This window comes from Dipodomys ordii, unplaced genomic scaffold (assembly GCF_000151885.1).
Source record: "Dipodomys ordii isolate 6190 unplaced genomic scaffold, Dord_2.0 Scaffold10, whole genome shotgun sequence".
Taxonomy (NCBI): domain Eukaryota; kingdom Metazoa; phylum Chordata; class Mammalia; order Rodentia; family Heteromyidae; genus Dipodomys; species Dipodomys ordii.
In genome coordinates this window covers 9,459,110-9,483,901 of record NW_012267226.1, presented here as the reverse complement: position 1 = coordinate 9,483,901, position 24,792 = coordinate 9,459,110, and positions in this window count along the sequence as shown.

The window sequence follows — 24,792 nt, the reverse complement described above, 5'->3', positions numbered from 1 at the left end:
TCCACGGAACTCTTCTCCGTGCCATGCAGTTGCATTTTCCCTACCCCTCACCCCTGCCCTGCATGACTGCTTGCCATCTGCTATTCAGGAAGGAGGGAGAAGGAAGAATGAGATAGACAAAGACAGAGACAGAGACAACACAGACAGACACAGACACAGACACAGACAGCCCACTCAACACCCAGTTTTGGAGCCTTGCTCAGCAATTTCCAATCTTATCAGTTGGTCCCTTGATAGAAGGAAAGGTGTCATTAACTGACTAGCAATGGAACTGGGGTTCATTTTTATCCTATCAGTCATAGAGAGTGGCAGTTTTTAGACACATCAGGAGATTTCTGTTTTAATCACCGATTATGTATTTGGCCAATAAAGCTCATATTGTGAACATTAATATATACATATTTATAACTCAGTGAAGCTAGGCATAATTAAGTAGAAACGTTCAAATTAACAATGATGATAATCTCTCAAAATGAGATTCCCCTGACACCCTCGCAGCCTAATCCACCCCCAACCCTGCCATGTAAATTATGTGCAGCCATGATGTGATTCTGCCCACCTCTTATTTAAGCGTGAACCCTTTAAAGCGGCCTGTCCGATAAAACAAATGATAAATAGAAAGATAATGTTTCAATTGTGTGGAATGTCAATTGTACTCAAAAACCTCCAGTCATGGGGGAGTTCTTGAGGAGGAAGGGGGTCCCGGGAGTTGACAACAAAGCCAACCTTGGAAGGTGTAGCCTCTGGACCATTAGCCAACAGCTGACCAAAGTCAAGATAGACATCTTATCACCCAAGCCCATGGAATGCCAGTGGTAATATTGCACATCCCTAGAAGAGAGTGGAGCCATCTGCTCTTCTTGGCTCCAGCAGTCACAAGCAAGGAATAGGTTCCCAAGGAAGCAGGCGATGAGGCTCTCTGAAGGCAACAATAAGGACACCTTTCCTTTGGGTCCATCTGACATCTGCTTTCTATTCTGCCTCCACTCCCATGAGTCAATACAACCTTCCCTTCCCTTAGCTTTGAGTGATGTGTTTCCCCAATTCAGATTGATGTACACCTCTCACATCCCTGCCAGATTCACTGGTTGTATCCTGTGCTTTCTCCATCTACCCACCCCCAGGTAGATTATGGGTTTCTAAAGGTATGTATTACACCTCTTTCAACTCCCAGAATGCCTCAGAGGTTCTTGGCAGGTGCTCAGGAAATGCTTGCCGACAGAGGGGATAGATGGATAAACCTTCCAGACTTTTCTGGCAAGAAAAGCCTGGCAGCATGGTCAGTGACCTGGCTTGGGATTGCAATCCATTTCTTGGAGGCATCATCACCTGTACACAGGACATTGGTTTCTTTGACTATCTGAACAGATACATCCGTAGAGACTTTGGGGTCTGCCTTGCAACAAATGTGGCTCCAATTCTCACATTTTTATATGCCATGTTACACACATCATTTCTGAGGCTCTCAGAAGCCCATGCATTTCTGAGCATTGGCAATCAAGCATAAAGTTCTGGGGCAAGCTGTGAAATCTCTGAAATGAAAATCAATTCCATCTCCATTTCATGGAGACTAATGTGGCATTTACAACATAAACAATCACTTCTGTTAGGGAGGAAAATTAAAAGCTGTGCTACATAAAGGCACAATGTTTAAAGTTCTGGTGGAAATGAGCACTTGGCTTTGAGATGATTACAAAGGGAATTGGAAAAAGGGGGAAAAAAAGAATAGAAAAGAAAAATCCAGCCCCAACAATTCCAAAGTGCAGAGGTTTCATAACACAAATTTGCCACGACCAAAACCATTGGCCTTAGCTCAGACCTCTAGGGGAAAAAGACAAAGTCTTGAGTATTTCCAAGCAATATGGAAAGGTGTTCAAGGGCTCATGAAAGTCATGGCCATTTTTCCCCTCATGATATTATAAGGCACAGGAGTTTTCCCTTGGGAAGGGGATTGAGTCCCCCTGGGATAATGAACAAGGGGGTCTAGCAATATCAAGAGCCCTCTCAAAGCACAGGGTTTCCGAGTTTGTTTTTTAACCTAGTTTTTGTCGTATATCCTTATTTTCTTCTTATTCGAGGATTCCATGAGTTTCTGCATGCACAATTCCAAAATGTACAGATTGCAATCAAAATTAAAGGCAAGAAAAAGGAACATACCACATTTTTTTTTTCAGTCATAGGGCTTGAACTCAGGGCCTGGGTGCCATCCCTGAGCTTCTTTGCCCAAGGCTAGTGCTTTACATCTTTGAGCCACAGCACCATTTCAGGTTTTCTGGTATGCAATTGGAGATAAGAGTCTCACAGACTTTCCTGCCTTGACTGTCTTTGAACTGCAATCCTCAGATCTCAGCCTCCTGAGGAGCTAGGATGACAGGCGTGAGCTACCGGTTTCAGTTCCTACCACAAATTTAAAAGTCTGAATTAAGTTCAGCTTTACCACCAGCTGAATAAGGCACTGTGAGCCAGGATCTCAACCTCGGAGGGCAGTTTCCTCATCTTTAAATTAAGGTCTTTAGACCCCTGTGATCTCCCAAGGGAGCTGTCTCTAAAATTTTATCATTCTCTTTTCTGCATAAAATTACAACCAACCATTCAACAGGCCTCATTTGCAAGGGTAGTGGGGAAAGGATACAAGCTGTTGCCAATCAGGATGTGCTCATTTGCATAATGACTGATTCACTAATTAGCCAGAAAGACTTCTAGTGAAGTCATACAGGAAGGGACCAGCTTTCCTGCTGTGACTTTGTTTAACTGAGCTGGCTAGGGCTCTTAAGGCTCTCAAATACTAGCCAGTAACGGACTGACTTTTCTATAATGCTGCCCAGGCAATTCAAAATATTAGCATAGAGGAAGCTTTCTCAATTAGCTATTTTTATACTGGGTTGGAAATAGGGTCTTGCAATCTTTTATAGGTTTTTGTAACACTACTATGTTTTGGTAGTGCCACAGTCAAACGTATGTTTTTTATTCTATTTTGGTTCTGCATCAAATAATTTTGTAGTAATACTATTTTGAGGAGTGGTTATTTTTAAACCATTTGAAGAGAAGTCAGATGAATTTCTGATCAAGACAGCTCTTGTTAATCCAATCAAAATGTGGGACAACCCAGAATATGGTATACCTGTGTCAGCCAATCATCTTATCACACATCTGGATTTGCCTGATCAAAGAAGCAATTTGTGTGACATTCCTTCCTCTCTTCCCACCAAAGTTGCTAATCACCTTTTCAAAGTAGAAGATAGATGGGAAACACTGTACAAATTGCTTGCTGTTGCCCCAAAATGCTAATCACTTAGGAACATCTAAATTATGACTTGAGACCTTGCATGATAAGGTAGGAAAACAGGGTTGGTGCATACAGAACTATTATTTACTTGTGTCAAAAATAACTATTCATTTGCATAACTGTGGGGCTAGATGACAATTTCTCCCTCAAAACTGCTTCTGTAGCAGAAAAAGCTTTGACTGAGATGAAGTGTGGCATGTTGTTATTTTTTTTTAACCCTTACAAAATGGAACGGGACCTCTCTCAAAATGAGATGTTTGAGCACTGATTTGGAAAAAAAGGAGCTGCCCAAGAAAACAATTCAGAATGTTTCTTGTTATTATTATATTTCCTTCGGGTATACTGGGTGCTGTCTTGTGTGGGCCAGTGGCCTCCAAAGTGAGTCATGCGTACTCCAAGGCAAACAATTGACTCCTTTGGGGTGCAGAAAGAAACTGTTTTATCTTTTAATTCTACAACAAATGTTTTACAGATATATATATATATATACACATATATATAGAGAGAAAGAAATAGATATATACACATATACATATAATGTAATATATGTATATATATACATATATACATAGAAATGTATGTATATATATATCTGTGAAACACCTATATTTAAAAACATATCATACATTAGAACTGGAGCATATGTATGTAATTTCTAGAAATATGTATAGATTCTGGCTGTATACTAATTTTTTTTCCTGATAGGGGCTAGTAATAAAAGAAAAATATTTAGAGATCATTAGTAGACAATATGGATGGTGATGTTGATCAAAAAATTGGTTGGTAATCAGGCACTGGTAGCTCAGGGCTATAATCCTAGGAGGCTGAGATCTGAGGATCGTGGTTCAAAGTCAGCCTGGGCAGGAAAGTCCATGAGTCTCTTATCTCCAATTAACCACCAGAAAACTGGATTTTGCTCTGTGGTTCAAAGTGGTAGAGCCCTAGCCTTGAGTGAAAAAGCTCAGAGAGAGCACCTGGACCCTCAGTTCAAGCCCCACAACCAACAACAAAAAATAAAAATAAAAAAGAAAGAAAGAAAGAAAAGATTTGTTTCTAAAGAATTTTCTAGAAGGACAAGCTCACTAGTTGTATTCACAAATATATTGTTAGAGGAGGTACTTCCAAGACAAAGAAATCTGTCATTAAGTGTATGCAAACAAACCTACTAATTCATATACCCTACTAGACAATGAAGAATTGCACTGAAAAACCATTCAGTTGTCAATATAGACTCTAAGTGAAGAATCACAGATTTAATTCTGTTGGGGATAGGGAAATACATCTGAAATAATATTCCAGTTTGGATCTGAAGGTGATTCCCAAAGGCAGCTTGATTCTTAAGAATAGTACTATTGGGAGGCCGTAGGTACATGGTACCTAGGGGGAGGAAGTTAGGTCATTGGAGGCATGAATGACCTTGAAGGTGACATTGGAACCTTAGCTTCTTCCTCTCTGTTTATTTTGTGGCTACCATGAAGTAAGCAGCCTCCTCTTCCATGAGCTCCCACCGTGATATACTCCTTCACTACAGGCCTCAAACAATGAGTAATCATGAACTGAAATCTCTAAAACTGTGATCCAAAACGCATTTTACCTTCTGATAAGTTATTCATTTCAGGCATTTTGTTACAGAGATAGAAAGCTGGTTAAAAATGAGTAAAACAGGAGGGGGATGTTTTCAGAGAAGAATAGCCAAGATGGAGAAGTAGTTGGAAATATGCCAGGTGAGGAAGCCCAAGCACCTAGGCTTGCTTTGTTAACATAGGTGCCCCAATGCTAACCAACCCCAACCTACCTTAGATGTTATCCTTAGAATGACCTTGGAAATTTCCTGGGTAAAGCACAGTTTTCTTTGTGCCCATCAATTTCTGCTCTTACTCCCCCATTCATTCAACTACAAATATTTATTGGGTACTTAAGTCCTTCCAGATGTAGTTCTGGCAAGTTGGAGATTTCCCCCACCACTTGATTCCTCCCTATTCTATCCAGAGGTCACTTATAGGTCTCCAGGCAGGAGGTTTGAAAGGCTGCCAACTCAGAGCTCCTATTTATTGTTCATTATTCCCTTAGCAAGAAGCCTAGATCATCAAACATGTTTCAAGCCAAGCTGTCACAGGAGGGATAGAGGTGAGAACTTTCTTAGAGAGTGGGGCCTTCTATACTCAATTCCTTGTACTGTTCACACTTTATAATGCTTCAGGCTCAGACCCATGAACAAATGAACCTCCTTCACATTTCATCGGATATGTGATGATGGAGATGTCTAGAGAAGTATCTGAGAACTAGACCTTGTTATTATTCTGGAGCTTGCACAGGAGCTGAAGGAGTTACATATAAACTCAAGACTTCAGTGAAGTGCCCTCACAGATTAGGATGAAAGTGAGTGGTAAGAACTCTGGTGAGTCAGGATCTTCTAGGAGCTGGGAGCCATGGTGATACACTAGCACTATTCTGTTCCCAGTCTTAGCTCCATCACTTATGAGTCATGTGATCTTGGGAAAACCGTTTCCATTTGCGTCTTGGTTTTCTTACCAATAAAATGGGGATAGAAATGAAATATTGGGCGTGAAAGTCTTGAATTTAAATTTTAGGAATTCCTGTTGATGGAAAGTGATCACTTTTGTCTAGGATGGTTAGGGAAGACTTTCTTCTGCTGTCCCCTGAACTTTCTAGAACACATACTACTAGACAAAAGTGGATGTGGCTCTAAGTGTCCTGTGATCCTGGACCACTGAATGGACATGGAGGTGGCCTACTTCCTTTAATATTAAATACTCTAAAATGTTCTTTGAATATTCTTCTAGGGCTCAGAGGACCTATCTGGACCCATCTAAGAAGATGGGTCTCTTTGGAGTCAGTGGCATATGGTGATTCCCATGCTGGTCATCTACAAAAACCAGTCTTCGCAGTCCCGTCCTCCTGCCTCTTTGCTGAAGAGGAGCAAGGCAACTCCAATTCCATTACTCCTCCTTTCTCCTTCTGTGCAGGGTTAGCAGTTGACAGCTCAATGCAAATACCCTGATGTGTGAGGATTAGTAAATGGGAAGAGGATTTAGAAAGTCAATGCATGCTTTACACACAGAGCAGCTGATATGGTTGCACCGTTATTACTTTGGGACATAGTTGCTCTTAATCCTAACTCATCTTGCAGAAATGTAATTACCACATAGTTTCTGTATATCCCTAGATCTTATGAGGTAGACCAGAAGGCCCTATTCCATCTCTGGGGGCTAGAGCAGAGTTATGATCTGTACTACTTCGTCTTAGATTTATTTTCATTCTGATCAATTCTCTTGGGGAGAAGCCTCCTCAGGAAGTTTCTCCCTGCTGTGATTTTCATTTTCTGATATTCGGTTCTGAATTTTCTATAACTGAATGTGGTCTTGATCTCCTGGTTGTTCTTCTTGGATTATTCTGCCTTTCCTAATGTGGATGCCAAGATGAATGCTATATTCTGTAGCAGCACCACTTAGCTGGAGAACTGATCTGGGTTATAATGCTAAAAGAGACACATAACATTCATTAGAAATAGTGTGCACCAAGCCAGGGGTGGTGCATACCTGCTATCCAAATTTACACGAGAGGATGAGCCAATCTTTTCCCTCCTTCCCTTCCTCCCTCCCTCCTTCCCTCCCTTCTTCCTTCCTTCCTTCCTTCCTTCCTTCCTTCCTTCCTTCCTTCCTTCCTTCCTTCCTTCCTTCTCCCCCTTCTCCCCCTTTAGTACTGGGGTTTGAACTTTTAGGACTTATGCTTACTAGGCAAATGCTCTGGTGCTGAGCTACACCTCCAGCCCCTTTATCTACTTGCAATGGATATCTTAAATAGTAGCTAATACAGCTACTATTTAAGTACTATTAATAGTACTATTTAAGTACTAAAGTACTGCATTGCCCAGACTCCCTTGCAGTAGCAAACATGGCTGCTCAGATTAAGCATTGCATTTCCCAGTTTCCCTTGCAACTCCGTAATCGGGTCCTGGCCAATAGGATGTGAGCAGTAGGACTGTATACAATTTCTGGACTATTTCTTTCCCAACTGCTTCTGAATTTCCCATTATCCAGAGTCTGGGCACAGTGGGAGCTACAGCAACTTTTGCCAACCAGAGGTGGAAGTCATGTACCACTGCTCACCTCCTGAATACCTGTGATAGAGAAATACTTGCTTTTTGATTTACAAATTGTTAAAGTTGAGTCTTGGTCAAATGAGTCACATGGAAACTTTTGTGATGGAGATCTTCAGTGTAGAATCTGAGAATACAGATTTGTGTAATAGTCTCCTACATCAACATATCTGGCTAGTTCTAAGCTAAGTGGGAGGAAAATTTCAGCGTGTTTGGAGGCACTTTTTTTTTTTTGGTCTGTTTTGTTTGAGAGAGCATCTTACTACATATTGCTTAGGCTGGCTTAGAACTCTCTATGTAGCTCAGGCTGGATTTGAGCTTGTTACCCTCCTGCCCTAGCCTTCCCAGTGGAATTAAAGACTTACGCCACCACACGGAGCTTGAGTCATTCTTGTAAATAGCCTCTCCAACCTACAATTCGTTCTGGATTTTTCCTTTGTTTCTTCATTTCCATTTGGTTGTAGCTGGCACCTCTGGAAATATATTTTCTCACAGAGTCATTCATGCTCATGGCTCTTAGAATTCAAGTTTGAGAGCATGTCAGGATAGGGTGAGAGAGGCTATGCCCAGGAGAGTTGTCCTAATTCCAGACACCTTCCTATCAGTGCCTGGCAAAAAGGACAGCATAACGTTTGGAAGCTGATCCTGGCTCTGTCCCTTACCAGCAGTTTGATCTTGAATAGCTCTTCTCCCTGAACCCAATGAGGGTGCTAGACTAAGTCTCTAGATGTGTTCCAGTAATAGCACTGTGTAGCATAGTAATGCCACGGTAAACCCTGTGGCTGTGGTGTTTTCTTCAGTCCATGCATCAGCGCTCCATGTCTGTGCTAAGGGCTGGGCAGAGCAGCTGTATTCACTCATTACCCACTTAGCATTCAACAGGGACCAGGTTTCTGGTAGAGAGAGGAAGGGACAAGGCAGAGGGTGGAGGAGGTGAAAGATGTCGAATGACAGAGATTCTTCTTTCTAGTCTCTTGGGAATTACGTAGCACACACATGCACACACACACACACACACACACACACATACAATCTGTGAAAATAACATAACGTGTTATTGATAGAAAGTGGCACTGGTGAGGGGCCAGAAGTTAGATGAGGTTAATATGGCGATGAGTATCCATGGATGGTGCTGGCACAGGTTTGAAGTCTGTGCTCTGATGATCTTGAGTGAGATTTTAAGCTTCTGGGTCTCAATTTCCTCCCCTTTAAAAAGCAAAGACAAGATACCTTCTCCAAGGCACGTGTGTTTGGGTGGGGTGATAGAAAAAGAGGGTTGCTCATCAAGCATCAAATACACAGTGGACACAAAGTAAATTCTAGCTCCATCGCTTCCTTTCTCTTGCCCCTTTTTCTGACCATGGTTGACTGTCTCTTGGAGGCTCCTATGGTTGCTGCACTAATGCACCTCTGCCTCCAGTTCCCAAGTTGCTCCTCTCTGTTCCTATGCAGCTGCCTAACCACCCCCCTCCCTTCCCCACTTTCAGCAAAGTTCTCCCAACATTTCTTCTTCACGAGGGCAAGGAAAGGTGGGGTATAGAGATGCCCAGTGATATTTCAGAAGCTCTAATTAAGGGAAGATTATGCATGCCATTTGAGCTTTAAAAGGGATTCAGCTCAGAATGAATAAAATGCTAACTTCTCCCCCGTCTAACCCACTCACCCACATCCTCCAGGGTAAAATGAAGCATAACTCAGTTTCTTCAGGCAAGGCATCAGAGAGCGGGTCATTCTGGTCAGTGGGTTGACAATGGCGGCACCTACAGCCTTGGCAAATGTCGCTTCTGTCATGTGTACTGCTTCTCACCACCTTTTTGCTAGCGAGGTGCAGACTGAAGAAAATGACTGTGACCGTGCTGAGTTCTGACTCAGGTAGAAGCGTCTACGTATTTCTGTTCTACAAAGGGGTGTCGGTGTGGATTTGGGGCTGTGTATGGCTCCTGGTTGTTGACAGCCATGTGGCTCTTGCAGAGAAGTACCCTTTCCCATCTATAGCCAGACCCTGTTCTGAATGTGTCCCATCCCATGTAATTTCAGAAGCTGAGCAGGAATAGGCCTGGTGTGAAGATCTTCCTTCTTAGCCGTTTCTGGCACTATCTGCTCTACCCCTCTGCCTCAACTTGTTATGGGTTAAAGTCATCCTGATCCTTATTGCCCACACATCCCCCAATTCATCCTGTGAGCCTTTGTGTATGTGAGCTTTTGTTGGCACAGGCAAACATGTGTGCACATGTATACACACATGTTCTATTCAGGCAGGACCCACCTGTTAGCTCCATGTCATTTCACACATAAGTATCTGTCATGCTGTTAGCCTCTGGGGCCTCATAAACAGGGCTATGTTCACTCTTCTACTTCAACACTCATGAGAGTAGCTCTGCCTTGGATTAGGGTCAAGGCCAAGAGATCTATTCTCTTGGCTGGATCATCTTCAAGGAACCATCTAAGTGTCAGTTATATGAAAACATGATCTCTGTTTCCTGAATAAAAGTTCTTTGTTATCTTTGGGGAATTTTGATAAAGAAGTTGTGGAGATGGGAAGGAAGGAATGGTAGGGGTAAAACAAAGGAGGAGGCAACAATGCTTGGTAAGAAATGTACTCATTACCGTGCTCATGTAATTATAACCCTTCTATACAGTATTTTCACAATAAAAACTTATTAAAAAGAAGCAGTTTATAGGGAATAAGAGTGTCAGTGACTGGGACAGGTGTGATGTTCCTATGTATGGAGCAGGAGGCCATTCATTAGGGAGGAGAAGTACTAAGAAGTCTCTGGAATCTTCAAGCTAGCTATGATTACAGAATGGAAATTCTGAAGGGTATCAAGTACCCCTGGCCCATTCATGCTTCTGCAAAAAATTTTAATGGCTTAGACATCAGTGTCCCTATCTGTGAAATGGAGACCATGATTGTTAATAACTGTCTAAGGACTGAAGATAGAAGAATCTTGTCAAAATCACATACAAACCAGGTACCAGTGGCTCACACCTATAGTCCTAGCTACTCAGGAGGATGAGATCTGAGGATCACAGTTTGAAGTCAGCTCAGACAGGACAGTCTGTGAGACTCTTATCTCCAATTAACCACCAGAAAACTGGAAGTAGAGCTGTGCCTTAAAGTGGTAGAGTGCTAGCCTTGAGTGCAAAGGCTCATAGAGAGTGTCCAGGCCCTGACTTCAAGCCCCATGACTTATAGAAAAAAAATCACATCCATGTTCACTTGCAGATGAGAGTCGAATCCTCACAAGCATTTGTTGAATTAAGTAAGGGAAGGAGTTAGTCAGCAGGGTAATTGAATGGATGGATGGAAGGGTGGGAAAATGAGTAGATGGAGGGGTGGATTGGTCAGTGGATGGATGGATGGATGATGGATTGAGGGATGGATAGGTCCTTCTGCGTGAACAGGCTATTTGCCCTAGTTTGCCCATAAACAGGGATAATAATGCTCACAGAATGTCATCCAGCTCATTGTAACATTGAAGCTGGGTCTCCATGTCCTTTCTTACTCTATTACCAGGTTCTCATCCACCCAGGATGCACACAGGGAAGTCTGTCAAGATGGCCAAGAAAAGACTACTGGCAAAGCCACAACACTGGCCCTGTCCTTCTGAGGACCAGGAGAGGCATCTAAGTAAAACTAGCATGCTCCCTCTACCCCCATGCCCTAGGCACACCTGCAAAGCCAGTCCTCACAGCCTCCTTGACTTTTTATCTTCCTTAGTACAGGTGTGCTACATTGCAATGGCTTTGCGGCTTATGCATTGAGCTTGGAATAAACGTGTTGAAAACTGCTTGGGTCACCATTATTTACTGCTACAGTTACTTTTATTGAAGAAGCCCTTTCCTTCTGGGTTCCACTAGGAGGGCAATACTATAATTTTCTCCACTGTCTCCCTTTAATGAGGCCGAAGGTCAGGCAGAGGGAGTAGACAGTTTAGAAGTGGCCCAACAACAAAGCTGACCTCAGCGGATAGTCGAGCACTCTAACTAGGTTCAATGCCACCATTGCTTTTCCCACACAATCATTTTCTTCCCCAATTGGCTACCTGGGTAAAGAAGCATCTCCCTCCCCTTCTAGCCCCATAAGGCAGAACTGTGCAGTTTCATTGTAATTTCTTTTCACAGGCTCCATCAGCGATCTGAGCTTGGCACTCCTGGGAGAATGCTCTTTGTGTTGGTGTTTCCTTCCAATGGCCCATCTTCCATCGTTACTGCCTGCCCTCCTGGAATAGCATCTAGTATCATTTCATCTCTAATGTGGTGAGTGTGTCACAAACGATCATCTCTTAGGGTGCCTAAACTAGCTGGAGTCTCTTTCTCTGTCTCCCACCCCCCACTTCTCCTTCCCCTTGTCTTCCTGGCCCTCGGTTGGCTGAGAACAGTAGGAGCTCATAACAGACAGCATGTCATCCATTCCTGACAGCTCTGTGCTGTAATATGGGCCTGCCAACCCCATTATGGTAATGACAGCATTGCAGAATTAGAACGCTCACTCCTACATAGGGAAGAAAAAAATATTGGGGGGGGCAGGGCTGGAATCATGCTATTTTGCTTTCTTTCTCTTTCCTCCTCTGAAGATGTGGTATTGCTTTCTTCTATTTTTTTTTCTGCTAAAAATAATAAGCAAGCATGTAGCCATCTATGCCTAACATGGAGAATACATTTTCAGGGAGGTTGATGGTATCACTTGGGTCTTAGGGAGCCACAGGAAAGAGATCACTGTGACTCATGATGGAGCTAGGAGTGTTATTCCATTACCATTTCCCCACACAGGGCTTTGCACATGGCAGCTCTTTGCTAAGGCTTGGTAAGTCTCAATAGGCACTTCTAGAATTAACTTTCTGCCTTGGGCTGTGGGACATGGGATATTGCAAAAGTTAATGATCATCTCTCTGACTGGGGATCATAAAGTACTGTTGATAATTATGATAATTAAAATGATTTGCTTGTAGTAATTAGTCCCTAGGACTCCCTTGTGGAGGTAAGACAAAAAGTCCATTCTATCCTGCATATCGGCCAATAGAGGTACAAAAAGAGCTGGGGTCAAAGACCAAGCTTGGCCACAAACATAACTGTTCCAAGGCACATAGACCAGAGACTATGTATAGAGGAGAAAGTCTGGGTGTCTACTCTGCAGGTAAGTGTGCATTCAATATGAGATATACAGAGTTAGTTTAAGGCAATAGTGAGGATCTCAAACTCATATACAATGAGTACTCTTAGTAATAGCACTGGAAGCACTTAGGAACAGCACTGCATTCTGGGCTTTCTGGGGATGATGTCTGAATAGGGAAACAATAGGACTAGTAGCTCATAGTAGAACACAGAAAACATAGCAGACCTCAGAATTAGCCTTCTTCCCTCTGCTTTTTCTACTAGGCACCCAGTCTAAGGGTTAAAGGGCTTGGAAAAATTGATTGGGTCACTGATGGCTTCCTTGGGACAAAAAGCAGAGCCTATGCCACCTATGATTAAGATACTGAAAGGTATCTCCTGGACTCTGTCTCTGCTGTGGCCATTGAGTCTGCTTCCCAGGGATATCAATAGAAAGGTGATTCAGACCAGTAAGGAGCCAGGCAAGAAGAAGCCCTAAACCTCAGGTTTGAATCCTGAGTCCTTTTGTGTGACCTTGAACAGGCTGCTTCTCCTGTCTGTGTCCTAGTTTGCCCATAAGCAGGGATAATAATGCTTACCACATATCTTCCAGTTCATTGTAATATTGAGTGCGTATTAGTTTCTTTTTGACTATTTTAAGGGACCACTTCCACCATTCACTCAGCTGATACCTGTTGAGAACCTACTATATGTTCAATTTTGTGCCAGTTCATTTCTAGCAAACAAACTTGCCACACAAGTCTTCAAAGACTATGCTGCATTCTCTGTAAAAATGGTCAATGCAACATGGCTGACAATTTAATTTGGGAGATAAAGTTCAAGCATAAGAAACTGTCAGAAGCCAATCAATGCAAAAGATAATCACATGTTATGATGTCTAGGGGGAATGATAATTCCTCTAGTGACCCCATCAGCTAGAGGACAAAATCCAAATGATCATGACATTTTGTGTGGCTGGCTTCTTGAATGTCTCATTCATTCATCCTCACCATTCATTTTTCTGTCTGTCCATCTATCCATGCACACTCATCTTTCATTTCTCCCATCTCTCCATTTATATCCATCTATCTACCCACCTATACATTCCTCAATCCATTGATCCATCCACCTACTCACCAATCCACCCTTCCATCCACTCATTTTCCCAGTCTTCCATCCATCTACTCAACTATCCCACTGGCTAACCTCTCCCTTCACTTAACTCCATTAACTCTTGTCTTATGCAGATTCATAAATTAGCTGAGCATCTGATAAGCTCATAAACTCATGATTTAGTATTGTAGGAGAGACAGACAACACTACAAAGACATAAATGAGATAGATTCAAATAGTGAGAAGAGCAAAGGAGGAAGTGGCTGGAGGTTGGTTGAAGGATTATTTTAGATAGGATGGGCAGATGGGATTCTTAGAGGATGTGGTAGTTGAGATGAGGTCTGAATAGAAGCACCTGCTCCACCCATTTGAAAAGGAGAGGGAGCTTCAGGTAAATGTGACAGTGAATGCCACGGTTCTGAGAATGAGCCTGGTGTCCTTCAGGTACACAAGGAAGATTATTGTGACTGAAATTTGTGTATGCTAGGAATAGTTGTATGGCATTAGTTCTGAGCTGAAGATTGGACCAAATGTAGATGGCCATCTATGCAAGTCAAGGCAAGAGTTAAGATGACCTCTTATACATAGGAATGGAGTCTCATGATCTGCTTTATAGTTCATCTTTTCAAATGATCACTACAGCAGTTTCTAAAATACACATTTCTATGACATAGCTCTATGCCTCTGCTGAGTCTGTCTCTTGAGAGCTACTTTCCTCTACTTCTTTACCATTTACACTCTTTTATAAAAGTTATTCTTAGGCAGGTGCTGATGACTCATGTCTACAATCCTAGCTATTCAGGAGACTGAGATCTGAGGATTGTGGTCAAAGCCAGCCTGGGCAGGAAACTCCATGAGACTCTTATCTCCAATTAAACACCCACAATCTGGAAATAGGGCTGTGACTCAAAGTGGTAGAGCTCTTGCCTTGAGCAAACAAGTTCAGGGACAGCACCCACACCCTGAGTTCAAGCCCCATGACCAATGTGAAAAAATAATTTCTGTATAATTTTCTTATAAAATAGTTGTACAAAGAGGTTACAGTTCTATAAGTCAGGTTATGAGTACAATGCTTCATTATCAATGTTGTCCCTCTATAGGTCTCTTCCACTTTGTCCCTAACATTCCTACCCTCAAGTTATGTAGTTCAATGTTTACATAACATACATTGTATAGAATGACTTCATTTCCTCACCCTCCCCCCCTGAATTTACAGGCCTTTCCCCTTTTCCCTTTCCCCTAAACATGGTTCCATTTCCTGGTATTGATTTTTTAATATTTAAAAAATGATTATCTTTAAGTGGTTGTACAAAGGAGGAGTTGCCAGTTAACAAAGCAGTTTATGAATAAAATATACCTTGATCAGTGTCACCCCTTTCAACATTCTCACCCATCCTTTACCTCCATCACCTACTCTTTCCTCACTCTTCTTACTGCTTAAACTCTTCCCTGCCATTTGCTTGATAACTCTCTTTCTCTGGAGTCTTTCCTGCCCTTCCTTCAGGCTCCACACCCTGAAAATCACTTGTCTTCCTTGCCTCCTATTTCCTACATATCTCCAGTAGTGCACAATAGAGTACATTGCAATTACCCGCTTATATTTGTCCTCCTGAGTGAAGGGCCTGGGACATGAGAGGGACTTAATAGATTTGATAAGGGGCCAGTAATCACGGTAGGCCCTGTGGAAACAAATCTTGAAGAATGGATAGAATCCTGATAGATGATAAAGAGAGTCCAGAGTCACACAAATCCTATGATGTCCACTCAAGTCAACAAGAGTCATGACTGGAAAGATATTGTCATAGAGAATGGGACCCCCCCAATACTCCAGTGACAAACACAAAAGCTTTTTTTTGTCTATTTGCAGCACAGCACAATAAACATAGGCAGTTAATACGAATGATTTATGATGCTTTGCATATGATAGTCATGCACTTTGCATATTTTCATTTACCACTGAATGCATGGACAGACTTCTCAATCCTCTCTTTCCTTCCTTTTCTTTAATGACTTTGACTTAAATGTTGCCTGGAATTCTTTACAGTGCTAGGTCCTGGGAAGGATAAGGAACCCTAAATTTGTTCTTGGGGTGGTCCTTTTTTAATAGTGTCTGAGAGAAAGGGTACATTGCCTTCCAGCTGAGGTTTTGGAATGAGGTGACATGGATCTGACTGTCTCTGATAGAGTTAAAAGATTTGCGGTAACTGGTTTAACCTCTTTGGGGTTTTGATTTTCTTATTTATAAAATGCAGTTAATACCATAACAGTTCCCATTTATACATGGGGGATACAATCCAAGATCTCCAATGGACACTAAAAACCACAGGCAGCACTAAACACTATGTTCCATAATTGAGATGGCTGATAATTGATGAATGGGTAGGTAGTGCATACAGCATGGATTCAGTGCACAATGGGGTCATTCATGCCTGTGATGGTGAATTCTGATTGTCATATTCATCAGCTTGAGAAGTGCTTGGGAGATTAGTTCTAGTTGTGTTTGTGAGGGAGCTTCCAGAGAAGAGTACCTAAGGGAGGAAAACTCACCTTGAATGTGGGTGACAGCACCCCCATAAGCTTGGGGCCTAGATGGAACTAAAAGGGAACAAAGAGAAAGCTAACTAACATCAGAATTCCTTCTCTGCTCCCTGGCTGCCATTCTGTGAGCCACCTTATTCCACTATGCCCTTCCACTGCAATGGACTATAAGGTCTGAAACCAGAAACTAAAATAAATCCTTCCCCTACTGAAGTTGTTTTTCTGCGGTATTTTGTCACAGCCGTGCCAAGTATGACTAACAAATTCCCACGGAAAACGAAGCAGCACAGTGTGGAAATGTCATCATGCTACTCAGAAAGGCACACAATTGAACACTTAAATAGTTCATTTCTGCAATTTCCACTTAATCTCTTCAGACTCTAGCTGACCTCAGGAAATTGAAACTGTGGAGAGTGAAGTCAGTGGGTAAGGGAATCATCCTTGTATCTCCTTGGTGGCTTGGCAAAGTGCTGGCGCAGCTGGAGTGCTGTGAATTTTAGGTGCGGTTTAAATTATTTTTTTTTAAATTATTTTCCCAGTATTGGAGGATTTGGAGAGCCCTTTGAGACTATCTTGGCTGGGGCCAGGCATTGGTGACTCACACCTGTAATCTTAGCTACTCAAGAGATTGAGATCTGAGGATTGTAGTTCAAAGTTAGCTTGAGAAGAAATGGAGCCATGATTCAAGTGGTACAGTGCTAGCATTGAGTAAAAAAAAGGCTCAGGAATAGCGTCCAAGCCCTGAGTTCAAGCCCCAAGACTGGCATGTGTACCATGCACGCATGTGCGTGTGCGCACACACACACACACACACACACACACACACACACAAGCACACACAAATTTATTTTGGCCTCTCTATATGTGCATCTATCCATCAATCCTCCTTCCTCCCTAAGTTTTAAGCCTTCAGAGTTCAGATAAACCACAGCCCAACTTGGAGCCATGACTAGGGCAAGGAAGTGGGAAATGTGCATTGGGGGAGGAACACAGAGATGCTAAGCTTTGTGCCTATCAAGGGCTCACCTCTGCTGGCTTCTTTAGTTGCAAGCAGAATGCACTACCCTCTTCTTTCCTCCTATCTTGCCTACATGATGTCCCAGAAAGATCATAAATTGATTCCTTCCTGACCTCCACACACCTAACCAGAGTCTTCTGGGTGGCTCCCAAGGCCCCTGCCCCTTCCTTGCCAGTCACTCACTGTTCTCTTCCTGTCACTACCATCACAACAGCCTTTGGGGTCAGTGATTGGGTTGGGAGAGCTCAGACGTGATGCATGTATGATTCATTTGCACCAGGGGATTCTGAATAGATAATCATCGTCTGCAAATGGCAATTAACAGAATCTTTTTAGAAATGCCTTGATGGCTATAAAACGGAAGACGAGGCACATCTTGCCTCTTGTTGCAAGTAATTACAGAGACGTGTGTTATGCCTAGATTTGGAATGACCTGATATTTCCACCCCATCAAGCCTATCTAGAGACATCTCCTCAACTTTTAGTCTACAACCCTTGAACTTCTTCTTCAAAGATGACATTTGAGGAAGACACTCTTTGATTCATCCTAGAATCCTTTCCTAGGCTCGCTGTTAGATCCCAGGGCTGAAAATGTAATTAAAAACAAGCACCATCTGAACATGGACAGAGAAGGAAGAGCAACTCCCATTTATTATATACCAAGTCTGTCTTAGCAGCTTTTACAGTCGATCTGATGTGAAGTCTCAGTCCGTCCTTAAACTGCCTGGCAAGGAAGTTTTATTCCCTCACTTCTTAAAAAATAGATGAGGAAACTGAGGTTTAGAGAGGTTAAATGGCTTGCTGGAGGCCAGTTAGCAGAACTGAGATCTGAACTTTGAAGGCCATGTTTATAAAGCCCATAATCTTCTCTTTTTCTCCACTATATAATTCTCTCTGCATTCCTTGCTTACAGTGTGTAAAATTGTCTGTCCACTATGCATTATCCACCTTTCTTGGCTTTGATTTTTTTTTTTAACCAGGACAGGAGGATTCTATCTTCTACCCTGGAAGCATGGTCAAGTGTTAGAGCAAGGCCTTGAATTCAGTCCCTAGCATGGCAATCAATCAATGAATCAGTCAATGAATCAATCTTCAATGAAAAAGGAATAGACACAGTGGTTAGAGATCAGGGCCTTAACAGTTAACTTTAGCAGGAAAACAGATCACAGGAAAGAACACCACAGGTTCATGCTAATGGGCACTACAGTTACATATAAATTAGGTGCCCCCAACCTGTGTATGGTCTCCTGTAGATCGGGACCTCTCTAGCCTTTAGGAGTGCAGTGAAATTTGCCATCAGACTCACAGATGGAAGGCGACCAGGAAATGATCTAGTCTGACTTGCATTGTGGAATTTTGTGTTGGTTGACAGAACTCTGTACACAGGACACCACGTGTAGACTCACCCTAGCCTAGCACTGTGTGTATGTGTGATGTGTATATGTGTGTGTGTCTGTCTGTGTGTGTATGTGTGCGTGTATACAGTCTGCAAATGGTGGAGATGCACATCCTTGCACCCAAACACTGCATGGATATGACCCATGACTCCCCCAGGGTAGAGGAGAAATGGGGCTCCCATCAAGTTGTCTCAAAGCCTGTTTGAAAAACATTCCTGTAGACAGCTGAGCCCTTTGGCTGGGTTGGTTTCTCCAGGGCAGGGTTCTGCCAGGCTAACCTATCTTCTGAACCAATTGGATCTACATTCTAAATGGAAACCAAGCTGACAGCCCAGGTCCTGCTGAGCCAACTTCACACTCCTCCAAGCTTCTATTTTTAAAGTTGCTGCTCCTGCTGCTCCTTAACAACTCTTGGACTTTGCTTATAATTTGCTTCTCCTCTCCCACCCCCACCACACTCCAGGATGCACCCCTGCAGTACCCCAGAACTCCTAAATGTGGTTTGCCTTAATAAAACCACAACAGAGTTTCCCAATACCCTACTGATAACCAGTTGTGCATAAGGCTTTAGGTTTTCAAAGCAATTGGGGCAAATATTAAACAAATTCAGAATCCCCCAGTCCCAGAACAACTCCTTATTCTTAGACATCAATGCATTTCACCTCCCTTTTTTTTCCCTGTAGAAGAATATTCACGCAATTGGAGGTCAGAATGAAGAGCTGTGTGCCAGATGCACTCACTTACAAACGTCGATCGATGTAAAAAATTCAGATAGATGCGTTAGAAGTGGGTTTCCCATTGCAGAATGGAATTCTCTAAAGTCCCACTGAGTTAAGCACCAAGTTACATATCTATCCTGCCAGCGTGGATGCTGGCACTAAGGAAACTACATAGGGATGCAGGTTGGAAACTCCTTGATAGAGGTGCGTATGGTGACTCCTATGAGGCAAATGAGTGTCCGAGGGCAGCCTGCTGCCCTGCTCCTCCTAAAGTCTTGGCATTATCAGTGCTGCCTCCTCAGCTTCCCCCTTTCATCCTTGCCCTGTAGTCTGAACAGCCCAGTACCCGGCTGGCCTGGTTCATTCATCACTCAGTCTTCATTGTTTATTACCATTCTTGGTGTCAGAAGAAACGCTCCTTAATAATTGCTGCAAATAGTCTATGCCAGGCAGTTCAGTCCTCCCCAAATAAGATCTGGCCCAGAATGTGAACAGAGCTGAGGTGGAGAAGCCCTGGGGGTTACGTTAAAGAGAACATGTATAAAGGTATTGGGTCGTACAAAGGTGCTGTGTTTTGTTCCCTCTGAAACTCGTGTCAGAGTTCAGTCCTTACTGTGAGATGTCAAAAGGGTAGACTCTTAGTCTGACTATGGTGTCCAGAGGTGGGGCCTGTGGAAGGTCCCCAAGGTTAGATAAGATTGTTGGGGAAGAGCCCCATGATTGACTACTGACAGTTTTGTAAGAAGATGCAAACATGCCTGCTTCCTATCTCTTGTCATAGGATGTCTTGTGCTACCTCGGGCCTCTGCCTGCCAGGCCACTACCAGATGCTGCCCCTTGACCTTCAACAAGAACTGTGAACCCCAAAGAAGGGCCATTGATTCATAACATACTGACCCAGGCTACAGTACTGTTATTACCAACAGGAAATGGACTACTATGGAGGGCCTAGAGGGCCTGTAGAACAGGAATAAGTCAGATGTGAAGCGGGAATATGAACTTGCTGTAGGCAATCATTTTGTATTTCTAGATAATGCTAGAAATAGGAGTTGCTACCAGGGAGAGAAGGGTCTTGTATATCAGATAACTAACCATTTTTTTTGTATTTTACTTTTTAGATTGTTAGTATAAGGGTGATATGTACAGAGGGGTTATAGTTACATATGTCAGGTAAAGAACACATTCCTTTTTGGGAAATGTCACCTCTTCCTTTTCCCAGTTTCCCCATATGATCCCTACCCACGAGTTGCATAGTTCATTTTTAACATAGTGTCTAGTGAGACCACTGCTGCATTTGCTCACCTTTTATCCCTCCATTTCAGTGCTCTCCCCTTACACTGCCAAAGCTATACAAATGAACAAACAAGAAAGAAAAGTAAACAAGAATATTAAAAAAACACGTTTCCATTTCCTGCGGTTAATTTTGATAAATATTATTTTGTATGATCAGAGGCACATAAGCATTGTGCCTATGTGTTCTTCTCCTAAGAGTAGCTTCCTTTGGTCTTACTGTGTGTGAATGCCTAGACACCCGTAAAATTTATCATGCTGATGACAAAACTTGGGTCCATAGACAATGGCAGCTTCCAGAATAGAGGAAGGACCAGTGCAGAGAGACTCATAGCCCAGAACTCTTTCTGTGCAGTATTCCATGCTACCTCTTCTTCCATGTTACTCCTTGGCTAGAAAATCACGCATTCATATTCATGGAGACTAGAACCATAGCAAGTCATTTATTTTTTATCACCCATAAAACCTTGAACTGGTTAAATTATTATACCATGCTGTAATTATATGACTATAGATCAGTCTTCCGGCTAGATTGTAAACTCCTTGAAGATAGGAACCAGGACCTAATCATCCTTATGTCCCCGGCACCTTCCAGGAGGCCTGGAAATAATAAGGTACATCCAGGTCAATGCTTGAATAAATGAAGCAATAGAAGGGAAGAAGTCAACCTGCTACAGAGTTGGAAGGGCTGGGGTTTGGCTTGCCTCTGCTCTCCTTTTTCTAGTATTGAGAAATTCACACTCATTGTACAAAAGAAAAAAAAAGGAGAGAGAAAAACGATTATAGACAATCCAAGAGAATTAACATAAAAATTACCCCACCCCGGTGATCTCTTCACCTTGTGATAAATTGCAGCAAGTCCTCTGCTTCCCTTTCTAGGGAATGTATATTCACAAGATCCACATGCACATATTTTTCTTTTTAATTAAAGTGGGATCATAGCATACACCTGGCTCTGTATCCTGCTTCTTCACTTAAACAATATATTGGAAACTAGTACAGAGATGGGCCAGGGATTTGTCTCAAACTTGTGTCTGCATAGCAATCACCCATTTTTATTTAAATGCATCTTTGAAGAGGGACTCCATGATTGCAAGCATCTTTCCACACCCATAAACAGAATTCCACACCAAAGCATTTAATGGCAGCAAACTAGATGGCGGTACCGTGGTGCTGTCATATACTAAGCCAGTCCTCAATTGTTGGAATTTGTATTACTTTTATATTTTTACTATACCAACTGTGCCATGGTACATCTCTTTTTAGTGAAACCTGTGCACACATTCCCCTAATTTCTCCTTCATTTGAATTTGCAGAGTAGAAATTGCTCAAACAAAATGAATTCATATTTTGCAGCTTTTCAAAAGTGTGATCATGTGGTTCTCTGGAAGGTTTGTACCCACAAACATCTCCAACCAGGAGTGTATAGAGAGTGCCATGTTAGCTATTTCCGAACAAAAGCTATCATACGGAACCCAGTGAGACAGTGAGACAAACAGTGAAATAAACAGTGAGACAAACTATTTCCATTGCATTTGAGGACCCATCTCTACTATTTCAGCATGGAAGAGAGCCGCCATCTTGTTGGACTATTGTCCAATAGGTGTTCATATTCCTCATGCCAAAGCATGATGAGGTGAAGGTTGTTGACATGCTCTGAACACATCCATGAAGAAACATATGTACAAGTGCCTAGCACAGTGCCTAGTGTACTGCAGAAACTCAGCATTCCCTTAATTGCCAGGGTGGTTTATAGGCTTTTCATGCCTTATTTGGATGGGACTATCTAGAATAAGTCAGTGCACACACATGTTAGAGTGATTTATCAAAGGTGGACCATGCCACTTCCTTGCTTAAAGGCTTCAGTTGCTCTTCCCTATCCATAAACTAAGCTCTAGATGTTATAAGACTCCACGAGCTGTAGAAAGCCTTCATGACTTGCTTCATCTCCCACAGATCTAGAACCTCCCATGGTTGCCCATGCCCCAATCTCCCTCTTCTTGGGCAATGCTTGTTGACAAGCCTAATCTAGTCCTTGTATATTTCCAGAATATCGTACTCACTCACTATTTAGAAGATGTTTCCAATTGCATCAAAGTTACTATCATCTCCTGTATTCTGTCTCAACACAGTTCAGACGCATCTCTCCAGCTTAGAATTGGAACCTGCTTTAACCTCTATCCATGTTTTCAAGGCCTGGCATCAAGCTTGGTACATACTCTGGTGCTTAGTAAATGCTTTCTGCATATAGGGATGAAATAATAATGCCCTCTCTTCCTCTTTCCCTCCTTCCTTCACTCTTCTTCTTTCTCCCATCTGCTCTTCCATCTAGAGGGCTTCACCCTCCGTGTCCCCGCAATACCAGCATCATCATACTTGCCATTGTTCAGGTGGGGGGTCTCAGCTTTCATGGACTGATGATACACCAAAACTCTCTGAAATGACTGGCAACAAGTGCTTGGCTACCATCTTTCCATTTAAGAGGAGACCCAGCTGGCAGGGAATGGGGAACACAAGGCACAACAACTGGAGGGAACTGGTCTGCCTCCCTTTCTGGCTTGGATGGGAAGGCCCAGGCTCTGTATGAAAGGGGCAACTGTGCTTCTGGGATCAGAATAGGAGTACCCCTGCAGCTAAGAGAGAATGAGAGCAATAGAGAGAAGCCAGGTGCTCAATGAAGCTCAGGGAGGGATTCAGCTTTGGTTGAAGGAATATGGGGCTGCGGGGGGGTGGTGGTGGTGAGGAAGAGTGCCTGCTGATAAGAAGGAAGAGAAGGAGGGAGCTGCAAGAACCTGAGCGAGCTAGTGTGGGCGTGTGTTTGGCGATTGTGTGGGAAGAGCATCTTTTGCTGAGTCTACTGGAGAAGGGTTGTTGGGGGGAGAAAGCCTTAGCTTTTTACTCGGTGTAATTAATTACTTTGTGGCTTTAAATAAAAACCAGCTCTTTGCGGGGAAGCCTGACAGGGTTTCTTTTAACTTAATGTTTGCTGAACCATCCTTTCTATCTCACTTACCTGATGTGGAACATATGCTGGGATCAGAATGACAGAGAATAAATCACCAGATTTGCTTGGCTTCTTTGAAAAATGAATTCGGGGGCTGAGATTTCTCATCAGTATACATCTTTCCTGAGCACCCTCCTGACAGGGCAGTAAGCTCGAGGGCAGTCCTTTGGAAAGATACGTAGGAAGTATCCAGATGTCCACATCTGGCACAAGATCCATCACCTAGAAGACACAGGGCAAGCCACCTGTGCTAGAGTGACAGGTGTATTTAGGGCGGGGTTTGAGAGCCAGCTGTCATCTCAGCAATAGGATATAATTGTGGTCTTGCCATGAATTCCTTTGATCTGGAGTGAGCTTTAAGTATGCATCAGAAACACAGACAAGTAGGGAGGTGTAGCGTGATGGTGGGTGTTGTAAAGTGGGGGTGTGGGTACTGGGTCAGAATGCCTGGAGTAAGTATGGCTCTGAGCTCTGCTCCTTGCAGCTGTGAGCATGCCTCCGTTTTTTTTTTTAAATCCACAAAATGGGATGGAATAGTCTAGTGATTTAGTTTGCTATGAGTCTAGGTGTTAGAATATTATTCAGCCATGAATAAGAATGAAATCACATTATTCTTAAGGACCATTATATTAAGTGAAATAAATCAGACCAACAAAGACAAATGCTCACATGGGGAATCTAGACTCCTAAAATATGAATGCCAGGAACTTAAAATGGGGACTTTTTAAAGGTGGGGACCAGTCAGAGGAAGGAAATAAAAGGAGAGGGCAAAGGTGAAGGGTGCATATAATCCAGGTACCTTATACAATAATGGAACCTGTTGAAGTTGTTTTAAAAACAGGAGGGGAATATCAAAGTGTTAACAGAGGGGTGGATTTGATCAAAGTACATTATAAATAGGAATGGAAATGAAGCAACAAGGCCCCGTTGTATAATTGAACATAGTTTAATAAAAACACAATGAAAAAGTCCTCTTTGCACCCTTGGGAAGGGTTTCAGTGATTACTGGAGTTGTAGCGCAGGGTTGGGGATATAGCTCAGTTGGTAGGGCACTTGCCTAGCATACTGGAAACCCTAGGTTCAATCCCCAGCATCACAGTGCTTGGGGGGCTGGGGGGAAGAAGGAGAAGCATAAGAACCATAGCTCTAAAACACCTACCACTGACTTAAGACTCCAGATAGGATTACTTGCACAATAGTGCAGCACCGGTTA